Source organism: Papio anubis, chromosome 5, assembly GCF_008728515.1.
Source record: "Papio anubis isolate 15944 chromosome 5, Panubis1.0, whole genome shotgun sequence".
In the NCBI taxonomy this organism is placed as follows: Eukaryota; Metazoa; Chordata; class Mammalia; order Primates; family Cercopithecidae; genus Papio; species Papio anubis.
In genome coordinates this window covers 8,625,331-8,644,912 of record NC_044980.1, presented here as the reverse complement: position 1 = coordinate 8,644,912, position 19,582 = coordinate 8,625,331, and the positions used below count along the sequence as shown (strand labels likewise).

Below are 19,582 nucleotides of genomic sequence, written 5' to 3'. Positions count from 1 at the left end.
CGGGCCCAGGCGGCCCCGCGCTCCCCGCCCCGCGCTCTCCGCGCCCGCTCGCCCTGCGCGGATCTACTCGCCGGGAAGGCGGCGCCGGTGGCGGCTGCTCTAGCTGCGCCCGCTCCCGAGCGCTGCTTTCCCGCCGCGGGTGGGCTTCGCAGCCCCTGGCCCGCTGCAGCCCCGGCCCTCCACCTTCCCTTTGCAGGGGAGGCCCGGCCAGTGTGACTTATCCCGGGGTGCTCCCCTCTCCCACCCACGACTGCCCTGCGGAGCTGTCTCAGAAACCCAACTTTGCCACTTCGCGGGTCGTCTCTGCTGGGCGCGAACCTGCCCACCCACCGGTTGGCTACGCGCTCGGGGACTGTTCTCGTGGCCCCCAAGCGGGTGCCCCCATTCTGGAGCGCAGCGAGTAGGGGGCGGCTCTGGGGAAGTGGCAGGGGGCGGCTGCAGCTGCTGCTTCCACTTCCCTAGCCAGGTGCTGAAGAGGATCCTCGGAGCCGCTCTGGCCCCAGGCACTGGATGACTGGCACCAGCGCGCCCCGCACCTGGTGAGCGACCCCCGCCCGATCCCTGCGTGGCCTTGGCCGGAGCCCCTGACCGCGCCGCTGGCCGGTACCGGGAGACTGCAGCCGTCGGTTGGTGGGTGGTGCGGATCTCGGGTGGGATCCATCAGCAAGCACCTGGGCGGGGGTTCCGCGTACGGGATTAGGACCACCGTCAGTCCGGGGGCGCCCACAGTTGAGCTAGTGCACGGGTTGGAAGTTTGTGTACCCGCCTGTGCCGAGGTCTGAGCATGGAGAGGTAAGGAGCCAGAGCGTCGCGGTGGGCGAGACGTGACCCCTGCCTAACACCCGGAAAGGTGCGCACACTGGTCTGTGTCCGCACCCGCGCGCCTCCAGGCTCCCACTGCCGGGAGCCGGGGGCGGGGGACACGGAGGTCGGGACTTGGCGGTCCGCGAGCCGCTACCTCGCAGCCTCGCCGGCTTGGGCAGGTTTTCCTGCTTTCCTTACAGGGGAACCGGGAGGCGGTGGGACTTGGGCTGAACTCCGCCAAGCGCCTTGGTTAATGAAAGACACTAAGGCGGGGTGCAGAGGCCTGGGGAACCACCAGCCAGGTGGGCTGCAGCTAGGCAAGCGCCTTTCCCCAGGTATCCCTCCGCTGCTCCACGGATTTTACAAACCCTGGCTCAGGGTTTTGGGCCCCAGAGAGAACGGTTTTTCCCAAGATGTGCGTGGGAACAGTCGTGGAGGAGTGATTCCCGCGGCTCGCTCCCCGCGGCGCCCGGTGCCTGGCTTGGCGCGGTCACATCCTGGTTCCCTGGGCTTTGGCGGGAAGCGCCTTCACCTCCTAGCCCTTTGCTTGCTTTGTACCTGGACGCCGCGGCCAGAGTTGGGATTTAACTTTCCTGCGCCTGCGGCGTCCTCGGGATTCCCGGCAGGGGGCGCTGCGAGCGAGCGCTCTGAGGACCAGGCGCCACAGGCAGTTGCTGGGTCCTGGGCGAGTGGGCGGGAGTCCCAGGCAACAAACAGCAGAACCAGGCAGATCTTGTAGTAATTTCATTTTGGGGGCCAGGGGTTGGGGGAGCTGATCCGGTGGCTATAGAAAGCTGTCAGCCTTGCTAGAAGAGGGGACAGGAAAAGTGGCGGCCAGACATAAGTGCTCTAACTAGAAAAGTCTCTTCCAGAGAAAAAGATCCCTGTAAACTCTTCCTTGTCTGGACATCTGTCTTCCTTGTGACTGTTGCATTTACTCAGAAAGAAATCGAAATTGAGGGAAGATAGCGTGAGCTTTGTTTCATACCGTTCTGCTTTTTAGGGGTACTTTAGTTAACACATCAGGAGTCACAAATGATTGTTCTAGTTCGTTTTGAAGAAAGACAAGTTTTACGTCTAGCTTACCCAGAAAAGCTCTATCCTAATGGCTGAGTTTGGAATCAGCAGATATGTTATTAATTATAGAGGTAGTCTGTTCATAAGGAGACAGAAACAAAAAACCAGACTTTAATAAGAAAGATTTTTCAATACCTAATTAGGATTGCTAAATTTGTTGCTAATTAATGCCAGTTTCATTATTTTAGAGAGTGTAATGTTTATCCTGACCACTTTATACAGTTTCAGTTAAGGCGGATAATACCTTTAAGTTATGTATAACTGAAATAACTTTCTTGTCTGTGCCTGTATTTACACCAAAAGAAACATGGATTTTTTTCCCTTCCAAAAGATTTCTTTTTCTATGTTTGTTTTTCATGAAAAAACAGCCCTAAGTGTAATTGTTTGGTTCACTTGAAACACAGATTTTTTTTCCTTGAGTTTCTTTCTTTTAAAAACTTTGGTTATAGAAGCTTGCTCATCCACATTGCTCCGTGAGGTCACGCTAAGCATTTGTATACACATTGAAGCGTGGGGTGACAAACTGACATCTATTTTTATGTGCTTTTAGCCAATATGTACTTTTATTAACAGGGAGAAGACAGATGATGCTAATCATTTGATGTCTTCTGTGAATTGCACTAACTCATTTGGTTGTTGTAATGTCAAACAGCTGCGAGATCCCTGCTGCGAGCAAAGGCTTTGGTCTCCTGGGTGGTAAAGCTTGTCTCTGTCCAAAAGAAATTTTTGAGATGTTCAGAATTTGGTTAAAATAAGCCTGTGTTCTTCACTGCCGTTTCCCTTTACAATGGTTTCATCGCGTGTCTTGTGAGAATGAAACACAGAAAATTACAGCACCGAGGCTGTTAAAACGTATTGACCACGAGACCAAAATAAATACAAACACATTTATCCAAACTTCTGCATAAATTTTAGAGAGTCAGGTGCCTTCTGAAGCCCCATCCGTGGATTTGCAGTAAGAAATTTAGTTCCAGAGTCATGTTAGCCTCTTGCTGAAGGACAAATGTTACAACCAACAAGCCTTTCTCTGTGCTGTGTGCTAGGGGCCCAAAATAACAGATGCCAGCTCTTTGGGGACGATGTCAGATGCTCCTGATGTTAGAGAGAGCTGCGTATCTGAATCGTGACACAGTTTTACTTAACTTGGTGATGAGTTTGAAGAGTTTCCAGTGATTTCTTTTTTGGTCATAAAGTCATTGAAACTGAGTCTTTTCTTTTGATACAGGAAGATGTGGAGGAGGAGCAGAAAACCTTTGCTAAATGTCCAGCCAAAAGTATAAAGGCATTGTATTATGTAGACAAGTAATCATGAACTCTACAATTAACTAACATCAAAAACTCATCCCAATGAGGAGGTTTGAGTTACAAAGCAGATGGTGTGCAAGATAGAACAAATGAGTTTATAATATATCCCAGTCAAGGAATCCATTTTTATAGTAGTATATGTACAACTATTTGAGTACAGCAGCCCTACATCCTGCAATAAATCCTCCATGATTCTTGATTCTAAAATTATACCAATTTTGTATTTTAAACTGTTTCTGCAATTGTTGCTATAGTTACCCAGACAAATTGCTTGGGGTATAATTATACCAAGGTGACAAGTTTTTATGTGTTAAATAATATTTAAAATGTAAATTATGGTGTCTAACAAATTGAGTTACAACTCAGTACAAAGTGTCTAAAGTGAAACCTTGTACGTTTCTGCTCACCTGCATCTACTTGCAAATTTATATCAAGAGAGTTAATTGTTTTCTTGAATCATAAAATGAACATCTATAAGTACTTTCAGTTGTCTTGAGTACAGTTGACAACATAGATAATTTCACATATGTTCTCAGCAACTTTTTAAAATTGAGATGCAGAAGTTTGGTTGAAAATTAGGTTTTTATCACTCTGCTGCCCTGCAGAGATGATCTGTTATAGATAGGGGGCAATCTCCTGTTTCCAATTCCTGTATCGATTGGGAGCAACTTGGGGATAAATTCAGCGGGTGAGATGTGGTTGCTGGGAAGCACTTTGGAGAAACAGATGTGGGTATGCTTGGTAAATATACAGCATATTTTTCAGATGAACTTTTAAAGAATTGGTTATCCAGATATACAAAATCAATTTCTGATAGGGAGAAAAGAAGAAAAAGCAAAATTAAAGTAAGCTAGAATAGACATAGACAAACTTTTCAATATAAATGAGCCTACTCAAAACTTGCTTTGATTCAAAATTGAAGCCAAATAGAACAAAACAAATGAAAACTTGATCCAAGAGAAGGTATTGGATAATAGGTAATTTATTTCAACATACGAGTATTGACACAATCTTTGCCAACTAAAAGACTGTATAGCTAAGAAAACCTGGCTGTCCATTTCAGAGTATTTTGAAGCCAGGCAACTTCAAAAACAAGTCATATTTCACCTTGTGCGTGAAATGTAAAAAAAAAAAGGGTAACCCAACAGTGGGCTCAAGAACACAGAAAATTTTCCCAAAGGAATTGCTGTTGTCATCTTCTTTCTTCTCCTTCTTTTTTGGTCCAAGATTAATGGTGGTTTGACAAGAGCAAAGACAAGCACACTTTATTTCCCTTTCCTACATTTTAAAATGTACTGACATAGTATTGTTGTATTTGGAAAAAATAAAATCATTCTATTTTTAAACTCTTTTTTTCCTTATTGGTTTCCTAGAATTGGTTTCCTGATTACCACTTGAGAAAAAAAAACTATTTTAAAAGAATAATTTTTTTAGAGGATGAATTTCTTTTGTTATCGAAAGGTGATGAGCCCACTAATCTTTTATCTTCCCATCGTCCACCCATTATTTGTCACTGAATTTCTGTAGAATTGGCTAACCTAGGGTTCATGTAGAATAATGAAGGAGTATACACAGGAAAAATGTTATTTTATGTTACATTTTTATGTACAATTGAGTAAATCATACTACTGCAATGGGTAATTCAATGACAGATATGTATGATAAATAACCAGTAGAGTGATTCTATCAGAAGCCAACTCTATTGGAGAAATAATGCTGTATTTGCTGAGATGTGAAATTAAATAAGTTATAGGCGAGTGACAATCAGGATAGCACAAGGACAAATTGTTCACAGAAAATCGAGCCTCTTTCAATCAGTTCAAATCCACCCAGTGTTTAGCAACGATGTATGATGTACCTATGGAAAGAAAAACAGAGTCAAGGAAAGCAACTAAGAAAAAAAAAATTGCTAAGCAGTTTCCTGTGATCTGTCTGCAAAATCATAAAACTGAAACTTCTATTCTCCTGAATCACAGGAGAGATGGCATTCCTTGCAAACCGACTTCAAATAACATTCCACACAGAGAGCTTTTCTTCCTGTAAAAACAAAACAAAACAACAAAACTGGAGATGTGACACATCTTGCAGAAGGCCCCCAAAGCTGTTCTGAACCAGCTACCAAGGCAGCTGACTCCTGCCGGTGCCCCCAGACCTGCTGTGGAAAGAGAACACGTCGGAGGCCAGGGACATTTGTGGTTAGGCATCCTGTAACCAAATGGATTTTAGAATCAGAGCTGGCTTCTGTGACTCCTTTTACAGGACTGAGATTTAGGTTTGTTGTAAAACTACTGATTTTCTTTCTTTCTTTTTTTTTCTTTGTTTGGAGACAGAGTCTTGCTCTGTCACTCTGGCTGAGGTGCAGTGGCATGATCTCGGCTCACTGCAACCTCTACCTCCTAGGTTTAAGCAATCCTTATGCCTCATCCTCCCGAGTAGCTGGGATTACAGGTACATGTCACCACACCCGACTAATTTTTTATATTTTTGGTAGAAACTCCTGACCTCGAGTGATCCACCCTCCTTGGCCTCCCAAAATGCTGGGATTACAGGCGTGAGCCACCGTGCCTGGCCTGATTTTCAAGTTAAGAACACTGTTTGTAAGTGGCGGCATAAAGGAAAAATAATTGCTCAGGATGCTAAACTTCTTTGTGTAGCAGATATTATAATGAAGCCATTGTTCATATGGGTTGTTGAGTGAATATAAACTAAGTATGTTTGTCATATAAATTCCTAACTCTGGACTTGACTTTAGAAGAAAGTTAGTATTGTAGGAGAGCTGGGTGGAATGATGAGCAGAAGCCCATGGTTTAATAAAGATGCTTGCCTGACTGGGCAGGGCCGTGGGAGAAGCCTCCTCGTTGAATTAGGTACTCGCTGACAGTGGGGGATCCTGGGGGGACGACTCTCCTGCTGTGCTGGAGAGATGCCAGCGGTGGTGGACGGATTCATGGCCAGAGAATGGGTGGTGTTGGTGGGAGTGGTTGACAGAGTGTAACTGTACCTTTGTGACTCATGGAATTGGGCAAAAGCTCTGTGAGGACCCTGAACACAGCGGTTGGACCATCCAGATGGCCTTGAAGATGACCAACGGCCAGGGGTGGGTCAGAATCCCACATCCGTGTCAGCTCGATGGCTGCTCACCGAGCCCTGTCTTCAAGATGAGGAAAAGCGGAGGTGAAGACAGTGAGGAGGGAGGATTTCTCTTCAAGAATGGCCAGCAATATGCTCGATTACAAAGGAAGGGCCTCAAAATGGTCATTCAGAACACACTGCCTGAACAAGGATCTGGAGAACCATCTGAGGGAAGAAGACAGATGCCCGGGAATTTGCATGCAGTGACAGACCATGCCTGCTAAGTCAGGGTCTGCAGCTTCTCGCATTGGTGCTGCTCGCCTTCAGATGGGTCTGTGTGCCTGAGACCTGCTGTGGGGGTGGAATCTTCATTTGCAGGAGGGATATGCACCCGAGGCTGGGAACTAGGGAGAGTCCTGTGTGATCCTGGCTCTGGGACCAGTCTTCACTGCTGCCACAGTCCCTCCTTTCTGCCTCCAGCCCCATCCACCTTGTGGCTAGCCTCCTGGCCTTTGCCTGTCCTCTCCTACTTGGAATGCTTTCTGACCACTTTCCCAGAAGGCTCACTGCTACCAAGTCCTGCTGCCTTGAGATCTTTGTTCAAGCATCCCCCCTTCAGAAAGGTGCTCTAAATAGCATGGAAAATACCCCTGCACCCCATTTTCTCTCTTCCTTTAGACTCTTCTTTTTCTCTCCGTATCTTTTTTTTTTTTTTTGAGATGGAGTCTCGCTCTGTCGCCCAGACTGGAGTGCAGTGGCGTGATCTCAGCTCACTGCAACCTGCACCTCCCGGGTTCCCGTCATTCTCCTGCCTCAGCCTCCCGAGTAGCTGGGACTACAGGCGCCCGCCACCTGGCTAATTGTGGTTTTTTTTTTTTTTGTATTTTTAGTAGAGATGGGGTTTCACCATGTTAGCCAGGATGGTCTCGATCTCCTGACTCATGATCCGCCCACCTCGGCCTCCCGAAGTGCTGGGATTACAGGCGTGAGCCACTGCGCCCAGCCTTCTCTCCATATCATTTTGCACAACTCCACACACTGCCTTTATTTCTTCAAGTCTTTCACTGATACAGAATGTCAGCTTAGGAGACCATGAGGCTGTTTTGTTCATTAGCTGTGTTGTCAGTGGTGCCTAGAACAGTGCCTGGCATGCAGAAGGCTCTCGGGCCGTCTCGGGTGAGTGACTGAATCAACCAATACCCTTAGATACTATGTATATAGTATCAACTGCAATAGAGTCTACTGAGAGAAAGGACTAAGGCTTAAACAAGACTTTTGGGGGCTCACCATGGACTCTAAAACTACTTATATTCTTTATTTGGAGAAAAATGTTCCAAATGCCTCCAAACTGATTTATTAGCACAGTCTTGAAATACAAATGTCTTTGTAAACTGGCAGGTGCGGGGGTGGGACAGGGACTGCATGTTTCCTATTTCCTAATACACGACGATTTGCACAGTAAATTAGTACTTGTTAAATGAATTGATGACCTTGCATGACATGGAGATTAGCATAAATATAATTTCTGTGTACAGATTGAATATTCCTAGTAAAAAAATCGCAATTCCACAATACTTCAGAATCTGAAACTTTCTGAGCACCAACGTGACCCTAAAAATGCTGATATATATAAGGCAAATATTCCAAAATCTGAGAAAAATCCCAAATCTGAAATACTTCTGGTCCCAAGCTTTTTGGGTAAGGGATACTTAACCTGTATTAAAACATAGAAAAATTGAAATTCAGGGATGTTCTTATTTAAAACAGCACCCTCCCCTCCAAGCACACAAATTCCGGGGAACATATTGGATCCTTATTACATATGTTTACATATTACAGAGATTTTAGACATCCTAGAATTTTTTAAAATATGGCAGGCTTTTTATTATAATTCTGAGATCAGGCTAATAAGCCTAGTCATGTAGTTGGATTTATAGATTTAATAAGTTGAAACAGAAGAATGGGTAAACAAAATGTGGTCTATCCCTACAATGGGCTACTATTCAGCAATGAAACAAATGAACTCTTGATATATGCTGCAATATGTGTGAACCTCAAAACCTTACGCCAAGTGAAGGAAGCCGGTTACTGAAGACCACACACCATGTATTTCCATTTATAGAGATGCCCAGAAAAGGCAAACCCATAAAGATGGCAGGCAGGTTAGCGGTTGCCTGGGGCTAGCAGTGGGAACTGGGCGTGACAGCAGATGGGCAGCCCAGGCCTTTTGGGCCTGATGGAAATGGTAAGAAACTGGATTGTGGAGATTGTCGTACAACTCTGTACATGTACTAAAAATCATTAAATTGTACACTTACAATGAGTACATTTTACGGCATGTAACATACACCTCAATAAAACTAGTTTTAAAAAAAATTCTGGACATCATCCCTAAAATTAGAGTCAATTAAACTGCCAGTGGTCTAAATACGAGTCCTGCTGCGTCTACTGGGAAATGTATTCTGTGTTTCCATTACTTTTACAAAGCTTAGCGCCAGGGCTAGTGGGTGCTGGGATGAGCACATTTCTTTGATACGGAGGCACTTTCTTCCTGGGAAGTCTATCTGAGCTGTGATCTCTATTATGAAAACAAGCAAACTTAGGTTGTTTCCGGGTGAGACAATATAACCAGATTAAATCAGTTAAACTCATCAGCCAGCCTCGCTGCTGAATGTTGGGTGTACCCCAATTCCCAGTCGTTGTTTAGAGGATACCCCTCTGCCCATTTTATCATTTCATGTGCATAGCTAAGGGGGAACATCTTTGACAACACAGAATCTCGTGGTCTCATTAGAGCTACAGAGTCTGGGACTCCTAGCATCATTCTGTTCAACAAACGAGGTTGCTGTCCTTTGATGGGGGAGAAGCTCCCGATGCCTGCTTCTGTGTCCTTGTACACTCTCTTAGCAAGACCTTCGCTTCAGCTGGAGAGGCAGGTAACTTCTGACATCCAGAACCAGTGGCAGAATGCAGATTTTTAAATGCCCAGAGCCTAAGTATTTAAAGATGAGTGTTTCCGCCCCCGCCCCCCAACCTTAGAAAGAGAAGAATCAAATAATTGCTTCTAGCTCTTCTGATTCTGCTCTGGCACATTTTGCAGTTAAAATGCAAAGCTGAATGTAGGTTTTGGGTAGAGATACATACAAATTGCCTCTCATTTCCTTGCTCTTCCACTGTTTTCTCTGGGTAGAAGTGAGTGTCTTTAGCTCTCCCACCTTGTTTACTGCACCTTCCATCTGTTTAGTGTGTTAAAATCCTCTCCGCCTCCTGCCACAGGCTTCCTCAGTTCTCTTGTGGGCACCTTGCTTTCCCCACACCAGTTGGTTTCCACATAGTGGCTTTCCGTGGGAGTGTTTACTTTGGCACAGGTGGTCCACGGTCCAGATACATCCAGCATGGCTTTTGGGATGTGGTCCAGGTTAGCTGGCCTTTAGCACTCATATGCATTTCTCCATTGGTAATAGAGTATTTTTTTATCCAGTCCTGTGATGCTTCAGGTCAGCATTTTCATAGCTCCTAATTTCTTCAGTCTTTCTAGTTACTTCTTCCCAAAAATGGAGAGCAACAGTGTTTTAAGTCCTAGTGCAATAGCTTGATTTACCGTTTGCCAGGGTCATTTCTGACCGGCTCACTTTGAACTTGCCTCTTCCCAAACATGAAGCCTAGCTTACAAGCAAATTAAGAGTAACATTTACAGAACGACCATGTTTTTCTATTACCAATCCTAAATTATTACCCTTCATCAGTGGTACAGAGTTATTTATGAGGATGCACTAATAGTTCCTTCCGCTGATTAGATGGCAGTGGGGTGGGTGACATTTTCATCTTTCATACCACTTTTGATGGTTTTGGTTAGTTGATAAAATACTGTTTAGGTAGGTACTTTTTGTGGTTTGGTTTTGTTTTCTTTCATTTTCAACAAGCTAATGTTCTCTAGATTTCCAGGATAATTAATTAGCCATTCAGTTAAACAGACTGGCTGGTTACAAGATTGGAAAAATGTCTGTGTTAGCAGGGCAGATATTTAGTTTTGAAACAGAAGGATTAAGAAAGCAAGGGCATTTTCTCTTGTTTTAAAATCTCCTTTAATCATAGATTTGTATTGGTTCTGGTAGCTTCAGTTGATCATAATTAAAGCAGCTAATAGTGTTATGTACAGAATTATGTGAAGACATTGTCCTAAGTGGATAAAATGTATTAGACCATTTTTTTTTTAATGATTGCTACTTTTTCTAAGCATTTTCTTTTCTGAAAAGCATCCAAATGTTAGCCTCCAATATTGATTTTGGACACTCTAAGATGTATGGGATTTTAACTTTATTCTGGCAGGCTAGAAGCTAGGGAAGGGCCTCGAATGTTCACTTCACAGCCTGGCAGGGTGCCCATGTCCAATGCCTCGTGTCTGCAGCACCTCCTGTCCTCCTGTCACTGTTCTGAAGTTTAAAAATCAGAATATCTTTGCCAGTGTGTCAGTGAAGAGAAACCTTATTGAAGCTTGAGCCCAGGAGTTAAAGATAGACATTGTATTTAAGTGTAATATTTCCAGGCTGTAAATATAAAAGAAAAATGGTGTTTTACAGAGCAGGGGTCCGTTGTCAGATATTATTGAGCCTTTGCCCAGGACATGGTGTCTGGATGATCTAAACTGGAAAGGGGAATCCTGGACTGCAGTTTCCTGGCTTTTGTTTGTTTCTTTGTTTTGTTTTCAGATGGAGTCTTGCTCTGTTGCCCAGGCTGGAGTGCAGTGGTGTGATCTCGGCTCACTGTAACCTCTGCCTCCCGGGTTCAAGTGATTCTTCTGCCTCAGCCTCCCAAGTAGCTGGGACTACAAGCATGCACCATCATGCCTAGCTAATTTTTGTATTTTTAGTAGAGACAGTGTTTCACCATGTCGGTCAGGCTGGTCTCGAACTCCTGAGCTCAAGTGATCCACCCACCTTGGCCTCCCAAAGTGCTGGGATTACAGGCATCAGCCACTGTGCCCGGCCTCCTGTCTTCTTGCACAGGGCTGCTCTTCAGATACCCTTTAGTGACTTTCCCTCATCTATCAGAGGAATTTTCCTTTTCCCCCTCCTTATCATTGTCCTCCTCTGGTTAATTTCTCTGCTAAACCAAAATAATTTTAATTATTATGCTTCCTTGTTCACCAGAAAGTTTTGAGCCAAGCCGTCCTCCCCCAAACCCATGTCAAAGTGGTTGCACCAGGTTTTGTGCCCTGTATCTGATATTATCAGGTATCTCTAGGCATCTGGCTGCTCTGCTGTGGGATTCAGCCTGCTGCTGCTATGATGGGAGCAGGAGCACATGTCCTTTTTCTCCTAGTCTTGTTCCTGGGTGATTTCATGTTGGCGCCTACAGATGGGACCACATCTAAGTCAGTTCTGAGTATGACAGGCATGTATGGCTATTCAGTTACATCCCGACGTCTGCGTCACATTGGATGGTGCTCTCCAGCTTGGGAAGAGCCAGCATCTGCCCATGGGGTAACTCTCTCCTGGCTTGCCGCACGGCAGTAGAGATTCCCTCCCTTCTTCAGTCCTGGTTCCTGGTGGGAAAAATCTGGAGTCTCTTAAAGATTTAAGAGACTCTTAAAGCCCCCCTTAAAGGCCCCCCTCTTCTCCACCGCTGAAGCACTCTCGCTTCCTTCGCCTCCTTACACCTCAAAGGTGGTGCTGAGCAAGTGGGAAGACCTGAACCCAATCCAGGTGTTTGAGTTGAAAGTATTCTCACTCTGCCGATCCACTCCTCCCCTACATTTTTTTTAACAATGCATACTTTAAACTAGTATTTTTTCTAAAGCTTTCTTCACCTAAGAATGTCACACTGAATGTCTATTGTGCAGCAGTCATGGGTAGGTTGGGAGAGCGGAGGTGAGAGTTGGGAAGGAGGGGCCCCATATAGAGAGAGCATCTCAGCGCGTCCAGGCAGCACATCTTGGCTGTTGCAGCTTTCCACGCTGACTCCGAAAGTCAGGCCTGGAGCCAAATTTACTTTCCGTCTGCCAGCAGTGATGGAATTCCTAGGTTCTATCACCAGCTTGCGAAAAGAAATCATTCAGGAAACTGCAAGCTGGCAAGTAAGAATCGCAAAGATTCATTCACTTGAAAGCTTACGCCTGCGAATGTTATTTAACTTTGAACAGTGTTTCCAGGCCCACCTGCAGAGTTTCCCGCTCCCTGAGGTTTGTCTTGGTGCAGAGGAAAGCCCTTAAGGATTCCCAGCCAGGATCTTCAGGATGAAGCTGGGAGGTGGGAAGAGCAGAAGGGCTTTCCCGGGGCTCACACCTCATTCAGCCTTGACCCAAGGCTTTGTGCAGTCAGGTTCCTCTCTAGAACTTCAAGGAGTCAATGTAGGTGCTTGGACTTTAGTTCCTGAAGTCATACACAAGTCAGGACAAGAGTCAGGCTTCACTGTGGTCATGTGCCCTGTCCACTGAAATCCTGAAAGACATTTTTTAAAGGGAGTATCTATTGAGGAATTGTCTATTGAGGTAGGCTGAAGGAAATCAATATTTTGAACTCGGACTATGGCTAGAGGAGAAGACTGACTTGCCCAATGTAAACCCCACATAAAATTCTAAACAACCCCCGCCCCATGCTGCCCACGCCATTGCCACTGCTGTGCCTGCAGAGTAGCCATTCTTCTATTTTCTTTGCTTTTAATAAACTTGCTTTCACTTTATGGACTCACCTTGAATTCTTTCTTGCACGAGGTCCAAGAACTCTCTCTTGGGGTCTGGATCAGGACCGCTTCCTGGTACCACAGTGTCCCATGAGGATGCAACACTGGCTGGCCTGCTCCTCAGAGTGGGCTCCATCGTGGCCCTTAATAAGTCCTGGCTGCAAGATCACACCCAGGGATCTGTAATCAAGAGTCCTTTTAATTAGTGGTAGTCACACACGGACCTTAGTGCAGTTTTGGATTTGTTGCTAAGTGTTTTTCAATGAGCCTTTAATTTGTTGTTGTTTAATTAAAAGTGTATGTTCTCTGCAGAACGGGCTTTTGGGCCCACACTTCCTGCCTTGAGGTTTTTGGAGCTGGCCCTAAGTGGGGAGAATAAGCATCTTGACTGGGGGCGTGGCAGAGTCGTCATTAAGAGTGGGGACAGAGGGCGCAATTAGTGAATTACTCATAGTGGGGCCTCCTGTGGGAGGCCCTCAGGGCCCAGTGGCCTTTGTGGATTCTTCTTTAATTGCACTTTTAAGTGGACACACAGTTGGCTACTGGGTTTAATTAAGCCTGCAGGGCTAATATGAACACAAATCAAAAGCAGGTTAGGGAAGGCTGCTTTCTTGAAAGTGTATAGGGTCACTCGCTTTTATCTTTGTTCTTCTTCAGGTGAGTGCTGGTGTATCTTTTTCAACACAGCTGTTGGGGTTGACTTTGACTTCTGCTGGTTTGCTGTTTTTGCTTGATACTTGCAGTGGCCCAAATATGTTGCAGTTTATGTCTGATGTTTTAAAAACCCATGAGGAAGGGGGCCACGGGTTCCAGCTCACTCGATCTTTTGTGTCTTCCCTATGTGTGGGAAGAAAAAGTTTTTGTAGATATATTTATAGAAAAGAATTTGACCTTAGACTCTTCAGAATTGGGAGAAGGCTAAAGGAATTTGTATAAAGACATAATTAGAGGCACATAGGAAACTTCTAAAGTCTGCGTGTTTGAAATGCTTTGCTTTTCTGAGCCATTGGGAGTTTATTAGCTGTTTCCTTTTCCCACATTAACTTTCACGTGATTAATTGGATTTACTTAATTAAATGCTCCATATTTAAGTAGAGTGGAGGCACAGGGAGTATTCTGAAAATAGTATCAATTGTTCATATTGAATATTTTAGGTGAACATTTTATACCTAAAATATACAATATGGTCTGCTTATACTTGGAGAGAAGACATTGAATTCTATATTTATAATCTTTTACTGTGTGTGTAACCTTTTACACTGAAGTGAAAGGTCTATTTAAAAAATCTTATGGACAACCTCGAAAATTCCGTATCATGAAATTCGACTCCTTTCCTGCATTCCAGAGGAGCAAGCCAATGCTGTAACTAGGAGCACGTCTCTGTTGATGCCACAGTAAGTTGAAATGTTCAGAAGGGTAGCTGGGCTATTTTTAACAAGTTCAAATGTATCCTGTGGTGGAATATTTCCAATGATCCAAAATTAGTGACAGTATCTTGGACACCACAGTATCGGAAGCAGACGAATTGGCATTTTCAACATCTTCCAATTGTCAACGTAAATCTAACACTAGGATTGATGGCTTTGGCCAAACAATGCTTCATTCTTTGGAGAAAACAAAAGAATAACCTCTAATTGTGAGCATGGGGGTCGGAAGCTTTGGAATTAGGTGCTTGACAAAGTGAACACTGCATGAAATTGGGAGCAGTTGCAGGCTGTTAGAAGATGACAGTCTCTTGGTGGAAGGACCGTTAATACCTACCAGGGACATGTTTATTGTATTGGCAGGGAGCATAAAGGAGAACAGCTGAGGTTTTTCCCCCTCACTCTTCTCTTTTGTTTACATGAAAAACAGGGTCAAAGGAGAAGCCTAGTGGAGAAAGGGCTTGGCTATCATGGCAGTCTTTTATCTGTGGAAAATAAAAGGAAGATACAGTTGCCCTCTGTGAAAAGATCTGTGATAACACTTGTCCCCAGTCATTGGAGAGACAAATGACCATTTCTCTTTGAAAGAATTATATTTACATTTCCCCATGTCTAGAGAAATGCCTTCTTATTAAATGTACATGCAGGTCGGGCACAGTGGTTCATACCTGTAATCCCAGCACTTTGGGAGGCCGAGGCAGGTGGACCACCTGACGTCAGGAGTTCGAGACCAGGCTGGCCAACATGGCGAAACCCCGTCTCTAATAAAAATACAAAAAAAAAAAAAAAAAGAAAATTAGCTGGGCATGGTGGCAGGAACCTGTAATCCCAGCTATTTGGGAGGCTGAGCCAAGAGAAATGCTTGAACCCGGGAAGTGGAGGTTGCAGTGAGCTGAGATCACACTATTGTACTCCAGCCTGGGCGACAGAGCAAGACTCTGTCTCAAAAAAAAAAAAAAAAAAAGGTCATTGATTATTGTTTTTCCCTAAGGTTTTTTGTTCACGTGTAAAGTAATCCATAGTTGATAAAAGGATGGGGGGATATTTAATGTCTTTCTTCTGACAAACACTTTCTGTTGTCCTAAACTGATACGGCAGATGGGATAGATTTGAGTCAAAGGGATATGGATTTGGTGAATTATCGTGCCTTATTCATTGAATATTGACTGCCTCCAGGTTGACAAAAACATTCTATAGATTTCTAGAACCTGGAAGACACGGCTGAGGTTTCCCAGTTTATCTCTTTGTCCACAGGTAGGTCTTTTTCTAAACTTCATAGAGAGACGGTCATCTATTATCTTCTTAGAGAGGGGCTTATGATGGGGTCCCATTATAACGTGGATCACCTGTTTGCTTTTAGTGTGCCTTGCTCCAGCAAAGATACTAGGGTAAATGGTAGCATTTGGTCTATGACGCAGGAGACTTACTAGAAACTTTCTCTGGGACTCACCCTAGGCTCTGCCCTGGGAAGACAGTGTGTAGAGACTCGAGATGGTTGTTGCTCTTTCAGTATCTGTTTTCCAGTTGGGTGTCCCTTGTCCTGGCACGGATGCCATTTTTTGCCAGCATGCCTCAAGGACCCGAACCAATGCTGCAGGTTCAATTCAATCAAACCCTGAGGCTTTCCTAGGAACCTCAGGGCAGAATTGCAGTGACGGCAGGAAGGAGGAAGAGTAGGGTGTGGGACAGCGAGTGACAGAAAGAGTCCTGTGTGTCTGCATGCCCTGATGGAGCTTCCTCACTTGCTGGGGCTGAAGGGAGCTTCAAAGGTACATGCCCATGTGGCACGGATACACTGTTGGTACTTGCCCAGGGCTCTGAGAGGAGCCTCCAGCTCAGGGTACACAGCCACATCCGTCAGACCACACAAAGCCAGGATATGGGGTCTGCAGATACAGTTCCCTACGAATGTAGGTGACCTGAAGATCAGAAATGGCCTCAAGAGTGCCCGAGAAAAGATAAAACTATTTACAGTCTTCCTTTTCAGGATCATAGAGAAGTTTGGAGCTGGCCACCTCTCTAGGACCTTGCTCTGGGGGCTGTTTCTGGTCAGAGTGCTTGATGCAGAGACCTTCATATCTGACGTGCTCGAGGTCTCACAAGGACTCCCACGCAAGATGCTTCCTGGAGTTTTTTAAGGGACAAAACCCACATTATTCATCTTCGTTGCAAGATGACCTTTTCCAGTGTTGAAAACACTTTGCAGTCAGGATAAGGAAGGGGAGGCTGACCTTTCTGGGAACGGAAGAGCCTCAGGATGTGAAGAGGGTACTTGGAGCTACAGCAGTTAGGTAATGAAGCTGCTTAGAACTCACTTCCGAGGAGGCTTCCCTGCTGACTGGCGGCACATTCTCGCCTCTCTCCCTCCGATTTCGTAGCTCCTTAGCATGGAGTTGGGGTTTCCTGGAAAGCTCCTTTTCCGGGTGATTCCATTGTGCAGGTCAAGATTCCTTGATTAACCTCTGAGCTCTGGAGAAGGATCACTTCTCGCTTCTACTGCCCTCTATAGATGCATCCTGAGTGCCGCTGAGGTCTGAGCTGAGTGGTCAGAATGCCAGCATTTCTCAAGATGTGGGCAAAGGCAATCGATTAATCATTTCTCTTTACATAAGGGCTTGTGAACCAGAATAATTAACTTCTATTCTGTTTTCTTCCTTTTGTCCTTTTATGTAAACCTGAAAGAGAAGCACCTGGTTCGTGGATATATTTTGGCAAATAACTTTAAAAAAGAGAACATTTTATTAATTTTTTTGGTCAGTGTGTTGGTTGAGACTGGAAGAGTTTATAAACTATGTATGTAGTTTCTTTTTGGATGTTTACTTTGGATAAATGTATTTATGCTGTAATTATCCATCAAATTATGTGCAATCTCAAAAGACTACATATAAAAATGTGAATGTCATTACAAGACGGGAATCTCAGAACTCAGCTGATATCACCAGCACCATGTGTAAGCACATTTCTTTTTTCTTTTTAACACATGATCTGTCCCTTCATGGTATAACTCAACACAGCCAACAGTTGCCGGCTTTGCTTGTGGAATGCATCTGTGGAAATGGTTGCATCTAACATGGCCAGAGGCGGCAGAGAGCCAAGGCGGCAAAAGAATTATGCACAAATGTCCATCCTAACGTGGCCCGCACACCTCCCTGGGGCTTCCCAGCCTCCGCCTTGCCTTTGCCTGCTCTTCGGAGCCTGCGCTGGCTGCTGAGCCTTGTGGAACACCAGCTATTGAGGCTATTTCCACGTGACACCTTTCGGATCTAATGGTACTTGGGTTTCAGGGAACTATGCCTAGGGCTACAGGTCCAGTGATACAAGGGAGGATGAAAGAGGGGAGGATCTGGGTCTTCTAAGTATGGAGAGAAAATGTAATAGCTCAGGTTGCCAAAAAGGATTTTTATTCCACACTTCCTACCCCCACCCTCTTCCTGAGGAGCTTCAAGCAGAATGAATGAATAATAGGAAGCTAAGTTCATAGTTACTTTCAAATATACCCATGGGATATTATAAGGGTTTAAATACTAGGAGGAGTCTGGTATTTGAAAGTATGTTACTAGTTTATAATGTGAAAAAAAAAAAATTCTGGCCCCAGTTTAGTAGATGTCTTAATACTGCTGGCAGAGGCCTATAGGTCAATGTCTGAAATATTCCTGGCATAAGAAGATTACATGTTTTGTTTTGTTTTAATTGAAATATATTAGTAGCAATTTCAGCTCTGTAGCTCAGCATGACATAAAGGCCACAGTTCCATACCCAGAAGCTACTGGGAGGAGCTGTGCATCTGGTGGGTGTCCAGGCAGGGCAGGTCACGCTCTTGGCTTCCCAGGCAGGGGCAGGCTGCCCACAAGGGCTGGCCAAGTAGGATGCTGACCTCTAGGAAAGGTGCCGACAAGTCTGGCAGCTGGGGAGGAGGCTGTGGGGACTTCTGCTTCAGCCATGCAAGGCAGAAATGGTGAGAAGCAAAGCTGGCAGGTGGAGGTGGGTAGCCCTTTCACCCGAGGCTTGGCCACCATCCGTAGAGCACACAGCCACGGGTGGGTGGCAGTTCCTCAGACCTTGATGGAGCTGACAGCTGGTTGTGCTTTCAAAACTGGAAGGAGTGAGGTGTGGTCATAAACAGAACCATCTGGATACAGTGCTACCATGGGCTCAGAATAGAAAATGCAGCTCTTCTGTCTAGCTCTATGGATTTCCTATAAGTACCAAGTCCTACAAATAAAATCACCATGACCTAAGAACCAGCTATCCCTAATAGGCCTGCGTGGTCTCTGGAGCCAGGTTCTCCTGAAATCTAGAGACTCCCGGCTCCCAGGTGAAACGTCTACCTGGGAATGTGAGCAAACAATGTAGTTCTCTTATCTTTTTCCCTCTTCCCAAAAGAAAATGCATTACATTGGTAAACTCATTTGTTCTGGAGATCTATTGCTATACAAAAAATTATCCCATCATTTAATGACTTAAACCTGCAATTTGTTATTATGTTTCACAATTCCTCGGGTGGACTGGGCTCAGCTGAGCGGTTCTCCTTGGGCCTTATGTAGTAGTAGTCAGCTGGTATCCTGCCACATGGCCTCTCTCTCCTTATGGGATGGCATGGGCTTTGAGACTGGAAGTGGACGTTTCTAGACCCTTTAAAGACTGTGTCCAGGCCAGGCATAGGACCACTTCCACTGTATTCTACTGGTCAAAGCAGTCCTAGGGCTCAGATTCATGGGGTTGGAGAAAGAGTGCCCATGGATGGGCAAGTGGCAAATCACACTGCAGAAGAATTTGTGGGTGGGGAGACTGTGCTGAGGCCATCATGAAAAATGCCATCTCCCACCCCATTTCTCATGTTTAGTGAATAGGAACCCAGAAAATAAATGTGTAATCAGGGACCTGAACTTGTAGCCTGAAGTCAGGCTGCCCTAGGACTTCTTGGGGACCTTTGGTTGCTGATGGCTTGACAGTTCATTGCTAAAAAGACCATGGGAAGAAATTGCTACAGTGTAACTGAGGGCTGGCACCATTTTCTTTAGGAAATTGGGAGGAACTGTGTTCTAGGTCACTCTCTCTAAGTAGATATTCATATTTTGCAGGCTGAAGTCTTTGCTACGCAGTGGGAACTTGCCTAAGTTGATCATATTCTATTTCATTTATATAAAGACAATGTTTGGAAACTGACACATGGGCACATAAGGAAATGCAACATGCAAATGTCAGATTTACAAATTACA

General features: G+C 44.9%; 1 protein-coding gene across 2 annotated transcripts in view; it reads left to right on the top strand.

Annotated features, from left to right (window-relative positions):
- Positions 1-25: 25 nt before the first annotated feature.
- SEMA5A (semaphorin 5A) overlaps positions 26-19,582 on the top strand; it is a 507,347-nt gene continuing 487,790 nt past the window's right edge. The window contains exon 1 of one of the 2 annotated variants that reach the window (XM_021939236.2): positions 26-539. The gene's annotated coding sequence lies outside the window, so the exon portion shown is untranslated. Of the gene's footprint in view, positions 793-19,582 lie in introns of both variants that reach the window. The other variant, XM_021939237.2, reaches the window with a different exon arrangement.